Here is a 6861-nt window from a genome sequence, read left to right as displayed (position 1 = left end):
TCTTCCCATAGCTTCCAACATGTTTCAGAACGAAGTTCCTTCCTCAGGGGAACAGTTTGGTATAGCAGTGGATCATTGTGTGTATCAGTGAAGCCCACTTAAATGCAAACAATCCAAAAAGTAAAAGACAAGGATCATCAAAATAGTGGTACCAACACCTCCAAGGTCCACAGGACCGCTACAAGGATCCCAAAAGGTAACCACCAAATTATCTGGCCAGTCTAGTCCATCTAAAAGCATAGTGACCAATACTGAAAAATGCCCTACATGGGGATCAGATCCAATGGGATCAGTTCCTTGTAGCGGTTCTGTGGACCTACTATACCAAGCTGTTTCCTGAGGAAGTAACTTTGTTCCGAAACATGTTGAAAGTTATGGGTATGACTTTAAAACCAAGAACTGAGCAAACATCTGATGGCTGATCACTCAGTTATCGGTCTGAAGTGGAGTGCAATGACTGTCAGTCACCAACCTCTGCTCTTTTCCTCCAGTGCTCTCTGGAGAGCCCCACTGGGGAGGGGGTGGCTTGGTTGGCAACGGCTCTTAGCTGTGTGTTGAAGGGCGGAGTCAGCTGTCAATCAGGCAGATCTGGTAGATCCCAACATTATTTTGGGGATCCTCCTTCCAGCCTGATGAGGCTTTGCTGGTCTGTCCCTTCAACTGATAGTCAGCAATAGCTTGCTATCAGCTGATTGGGTCAATGAAGAACAAAAGTAAATGTATCCTTTTTTTCCCACAAGAAAAGTATAGCCAAAAAAGCTTTGGCCATATTTCCCTTTTTAAATTGGAAGTCGTGTCATTTACCTGGCTGTGCTGTGTGACAGAGTTGTGTAAATATCAGGACTGAATGGATAGAAATAAAAATCAGTTGAAAGCTAAAATAGCTACTTTATACAGTATGTACATTATTTCATATGTTTATTTAGTTGTTTGCCTGGAGTTCAGCTTTAATTGGTTTTTATACATTTATATATTATTATATAGTTTTATATCTGTTTTACCTATTTATAAAAAAAATCTTTGTTTTACAAATAAACAGTGAATACAAATTGTGCCCATGACAGAGGGTTCCTAAAACAGTGAGTCATGATGTAATTTATCTGCCCTTTTCACATGTGTGTGTAAATTTCATGTAAGGGACCACCTGGCGGTACCTCTAGCACTCCACTGGTCAGGTGCTTCCAGAGTGCGGAATCTAAGTCCCGGAGCACTTGTTCACCAGGGCCCCTGATGGTGGGGATGGACTTGGAGCGCACCGAGACCAGGTCGCGATTACTGGGCACACTTACCAATGGTAGAGGTGTCCGCCGAGGGCTCCTGCAGAGTAAGAGCCTGATATGAGGTCGGGCGATCCCGACGGGATGGATGGCTGAGCAGGCGCAGGGTCAAACGAGCCGAGTCGGAAGCCATGGGGTCTGCGAGGTACAAAACAGTGGGCAGAGAATAGTCGGGTCACACGCCAAGTCAGCAACAGTAGATCAGAACTAACGGGGGGCATCCAGGAGAGAGGTCAGGCAAGCCAAGGGTCAGGGCAGGAGAGTACAGCAATGTCAGGAGCAATCCGGGTCAGCAACTTATCAGAACACAGGTACACACAGATCAGGGAACAGGAAAGACCAAACGGCAACCAGTGACTGCTCAGGGGATTTAAATATTGCGCCCTGCGCTGTCATTGGTGCAAGGCGCGCGCCCGTGTACCCTAGTGCGCATGCCGCACGGTCAGCCTGGACCTAGTGCCCATATCCCCGTGCAGGGCGGCGCACTGCGCCTGTGCCAGTACCAGCGCCGCGGCGATCCCTGACATTTCAGCTTAAGCTACTGAGCTCTGTAAACAGTTGGCTTCTTCTTCTCAATTGGGCCAATGGTTGGAACAGTAACATTTTTGTTCCTTTTTCTCCAGGTTTTGAAATATGTGAAAAACCTCTGTGAAAGGCTGTTTGTTTATGGTAATCAGAGGACCTTATTACAATTGTGCAAAGTCCGTTTTAATCTATATATGTCTAAACAGTTCACTCTGCCTGCTTTTATAATCCTGCACGTGGCCTGCCTCTAACAGTACTTATTAGCTGTTTAGATAATGACGCTATATAAAGAAATGATGGATCTTAAACACTGGTATAATTAAATTTATACAATCACGGTGCTTGCATTACTATTCCAGTCTTGATCTGCTTTATGTGTAGCAATTAACCTACTCAGTGTGCCAAACTTTTACTATATGTTGTGACAGGAGGTAATTTTTAATTAGTAACATCAATGGAAAGGTCGTATCTTGTGGCATAAATGGACATTATTAGTACTAGAAATGTTAGCATGAACAACACAATGTTCCTTTTATTTACCTAATAGGAGATCTGCATGAGTATAGAATCTTTATGCTGACTCCAAGGGGGAGGTTTACTAAAACTGGAGCGCTCACAATCTGGTGCAGCTGTGCATGGTAGCCAATCAGCTTCTAACGTCAGCTTGTCCAATTAAACTTTGACAATAAAACCTGAGAGCAGAGGTGTGCATGATGGAAAAATGTGTTTAGTTTCGTTAATACATTTATTTCGTCATATTTAATATGTTAGAATGCTTTGTTTTCGTAATTTGTTTCTTACATTCAGATTGGATTTGTGTATTCATTATTTTCAAATCAATTCTAAAGTTGAATCTCAGAAGACGGCTATATTTGTTCTACTCTATTCTATCTCTTTGCTTCTATTCTATTCTACTCTTTTGTATTCTGTTCTTTTATTTTCTATTCTATTCTTTTCTATTCTAATCTGTTTTATTCTATTCTTTTCTATTTCTTTATTTTCTATTCTGTTTTATTTAACTCTATTCTTTTCTTTTCTATTTTGTTTTATTCTATTCTATTATTTTGTACTCCATTCTATTCTTTTATTTCCTATTCTGTTTTGTTCTATTCTAGTATTTTCATTTCTATTCTATTGCTTTATATTCTATTCTATTCTATTCTATTCTATAAAGCAGCCTAAGTAGGAATCATCATCTTATTTCACTTTTATACCTTACTGTATTATTGCAATATGCTTCCATTTCTAATTCATTTTCAATTTCTAATTCATTTTCAAATTTGAATAATTTGTTTCTATTCTATTCTATTCTATAAAGCAGCCTAAGTAGGAATCATCATCTTATTTCACTTTTATACCTTACTGTATTATTGCAATATGCTTCCATTTCTAATTCATTTTCAATTTCTAATTCATTTTCGAATTTGAATAATTTGTTTCATTATAATTTATTTTGACTTCTTTGAAATTTGTTACTATTGTGATTCAGAAATTCACATATATCCGAATCTCTGAATAATGAAAAATTCAACAGAATTCTGATTTGTAATGAAATGAATTGCACATGTCTACCTGGGAGCTGATTGGTTTCTATGCAGAGCTGCAAAAGATTTTTGACTAAATCTACCCCCTAGAGTCATTAGAATAAAGTCAGGCCACAAGAAGACCTCACAAGACATGCTGATAAGGCAAATTATTAGGCTCTGCCCAAATTCATTTTAGGTCAGGTGATCAAACTTTTTTCATATAAAATAGCGACATTTTAGCACACTCCTATTGATACAAGAATTGGGTCAATAATTAGCCCACTGTATATCCAAGGCTTGATTATATAAATCCATAAAGTACATTTTTATTATGCGATACTTAATAAACCCAATAAACTTTGCACTGTAATTGTATCTTGCTTGATCAAAATATATTGCATTACAGTGTCTGAAAGCCAAGTAAAATCTGAATAAGAAGTACTGTATATGTATAAATATACCAAATGTCATAATAAGATTTTATTTCAAGGCTTTACAAATGCCAAGAGGACAGGAGCTGTATATTGAGAAATGATGATTTTTCAATCGGTATAGAAATGATTTCCTTACAATCAAAGTAGTTAGGCTGAAGAAATGTCTTACTGCATGAACAAGTAAAATCAGTAATATGTGCCTTTTTGATCTGAGTGCTCTTGTGGGCTTTCACCTGCCCAAGGGGGTTGCATTCTACCTTCCTTTGGATAAAACTTTGAGTTCCTTAGACAATGAACTTGATGAACACGTCTTTTAAAACCTAGTCAAACATTTAATTTGTATAGAGCCAAAGACAGTTATTTTCTTATTTTATGGTATAATTCATTTGTGGTTTTCTTCACACTGCACCAAAAATCTCTTAATGGATAACAGAAGTCAAAGAAATAATTTTGTCACATCAGAGTATTGCTTTGTTTTACAAATAAACATTTAATACAAATTGTGCACATGACAGAGGATTCCTAGAACAGTATGAGTCATTTCTCTGCCCTTTCAACATGTGTGTGTAAATTTTAACTTAAGCTACTGAGCTCTGTAAACAGCTGGCTTCTTTTTTACTGTTCATTCCTGAATGACTTGCACATCAGTGGGATCCTCTTTAATGTTCTTCTCAACTGGGTCAATGGTTGGAACAGTAACATTTTTGTTCCTTTTTCTCCAGGTTTTGGAGTATGTAAAAACCTCTAAAATACCAAATATACCAGATGTCAGTATCTCTTAATGGATAACAGCAGTCAAAAAAATTACATGTACTGGCATTGTATTTTAAATAAAACTTCTAAATCAGAAATGTTAAACTGTTCATGTAAATAATATAAATTATACTTAAATTGTACATGTAAAACCCTGTAAGGTTGACTAGGATGTACACCATGGGTGCTGAACCTGTGGCCCTCCAGCTGTTGCAAAACTACAAGTCCCTAGCGGCATTGCAAGGCTGACAGTTACGAGCATGGCTCCCAAAGGCATGATGGGACCTGTAGTTCTGAAACAGCTGGAGGGCCACATCTTAAGGACCCATGACGTACACCAATCATTGTCATGTCTATATACCACCTGTAATCATGCCAATCTCAATTGACAGCAGGAGGCTACATCAAACATCCACCTTCAATTTGGAAATTATACATTTCATATCCATCTGGTAGACACACCTGTTGACTCTCCTTCTATCCTCCAGGGTACAAACATCCATCCTTTTCATGCCCAGCCTTCACTAATTGAGTTGACAATAATAGACACACCCAGTCCACAGTTCAAATCTCCTGTATTCTTCTAGTTCCAATTGGCTATTACTATGATGAAAATAGCTTCACCTAGAGAGCAAAAATGTTGAAGTCTTGTTGTGATAAGTACCTGAAACTAGAGAAAGCATTGATATTTAAAGATTTTTCATTTGGGACCAGCAGTCTATCTTTTCTATAACCATTTTCCCGCTGCCCTAAAGCAGAAATACTGCTACAGGGCAGCAGGGGTGCTCAAAATCACGTATATACGTGATATTGCATTTCCGGATAGGGGGCGCATGCGAGCCGCATGTGCGGCCTCAGCTGTCAACCACCAGCACCCAGTGATCACTGTGTATTACCAAAGGGGGGAGAGAACTGTATGTAAACAATACAGTTCTCTCCCCTGTCAGCTCCAGCACACTGCTTTGTATGGCTCTGCATAGCAGAGCCATACAAAGCAGTGTGCTTACAGTTGAAAGCACAGACACAGCTTACTGAAAAACAGCACACAGTTAACCCTTTGATCACCCCACATGTTAACCCCTTCCAGCCCAGTGCCATTAGTACAATGTCAGTGCTTTTTTTTTTAGCACTGATCGCTGTATTGGTGTCACTGGGGATGTCAGTGACACCAAATCAGTTCCCCCCCACAGTTCTCCTATAGGTTGCTGATTGCTGCCATTACTAGTAAGAAAAAAATAAAATTCCAGTATCTATACCGCCATTTGTAAACGCTATAACTTTCATGTAAACCAATTAATTTACACGTATTGGGATTTTTTTTAGCAAAAACATGTAGCAGAATACATCTTGGCCTAAATTTATGACAAAATTTGATTCTTTTGATTTTTTACAGGACATGTTTAATAGCAAAACAAAAAATATATTGTATAAATTGACAGACTTTTTTTTTATAGCACATAAAATTAAAAATGCACAGTTGATCAAATACCACCGAAAGAAAGCCCTATTCATGGGGGAAAAAGGATGTAAATTTAATTTGTATGCAGTGTTGCATGACCGCACAATTGTTAGTTAAAGTAAAGCAGCACCATAATGCAAAAAATGGCCTAGTTAGGAAGGGGTGTAAATCCTCAGGAGGGCAAGTGGATAACCTTAATCCAAACCTTCTTTAGATACTGAATTCTGCTGTGTATCATTCAGGTCTGTCTCATGAGGTTTTACACCATGCTCATTAGTATCCATACACAATCAGATTACTAATTTATTTGATTTGATATAGTTCATGTTGTAAAAGACTATGTCTGAGAATGGTCATCTTAAAGGAACACTTAGGTTTTAGGTTGAAGGCATTTTTTAACTGGTTGTCAGTGGCAGAAGATTTGAGATTTTCTTTTCACCTCCTAAATATGCTGCTAAATACTTGTTGCTAATATTATTGGATGTACTGTAAAAAGTGATCTGGAACTTTTTAAACAATTAGTACATCGCAGTACATAGCAGTACATAGCAGTTATAAGAATTGGCAGCCAGGGCCACAATTGGGTATACAGGTAATACCGGTAAATCAAGTTGTCAGTGCATGCAACAAGATCAAAAGGAATATATATTGTAAAAAAAAAGTTCTGTAAATGGGCTGGAGCCAATACAGCAGTGACTCATCCCTTATCAGATGGCTCAGTCAGAGGTTTTAATGAGGCAGTGAGCCTCAAAGCAAGCTTCCTTTGTTTTTAAATTGGGAATTCTTTTTCTTACAGTGATTCTAAAGGCTTATATTTTTAAAGAAAAAATAACAAACATGCCTATACTTGCCTGCTGTGTGCAGTGGTTTTGCACAAAGCAGTCCGG

At 38.2% G+C, this 6861-nt stretch overlaps 1 long non-coding RNA gene across 1 annotated transcript; it reads right to left on the bottom strand.

Moving 5' to 3' along the window:
- Positions 1–4232: 4232 nt before the first annotated feature.
- On the bottom strand, positions 4233–5744 carry LOC149456181 (uncharacterized). Its single transcript, XR_016313946.1, has 2 exons — positions 4978–5744; positions 4233–4506 (listed from the first exon to the last, which is right to left on the bottom strand). It is a non-coding gene; the product is annotated as an uncharacterized LOC149456181 (long non-coding RNA).
- Between the last annotated feature and the right edge of the window lie 1117 nt (positions 5745–6861).

Source organism: Staurois parvus, unplaced genomic scaffold (assembly GCF_062004578.1).
Source record: "Staurois parvus isolate SC_StPar_1 unplaced genomic scaffold, SC_StPar_1.0 ptg000371l, whole genome shotgun sequence".
Lineage (NCBI taxonomy): Eukaryota > Metazoa > Chordata > Amphibia > Anura > Ranidae > Staurois > Staurois parvus.
This window is presented reverse-complemented; position numbering and strand designations above follow the sequence as displayed.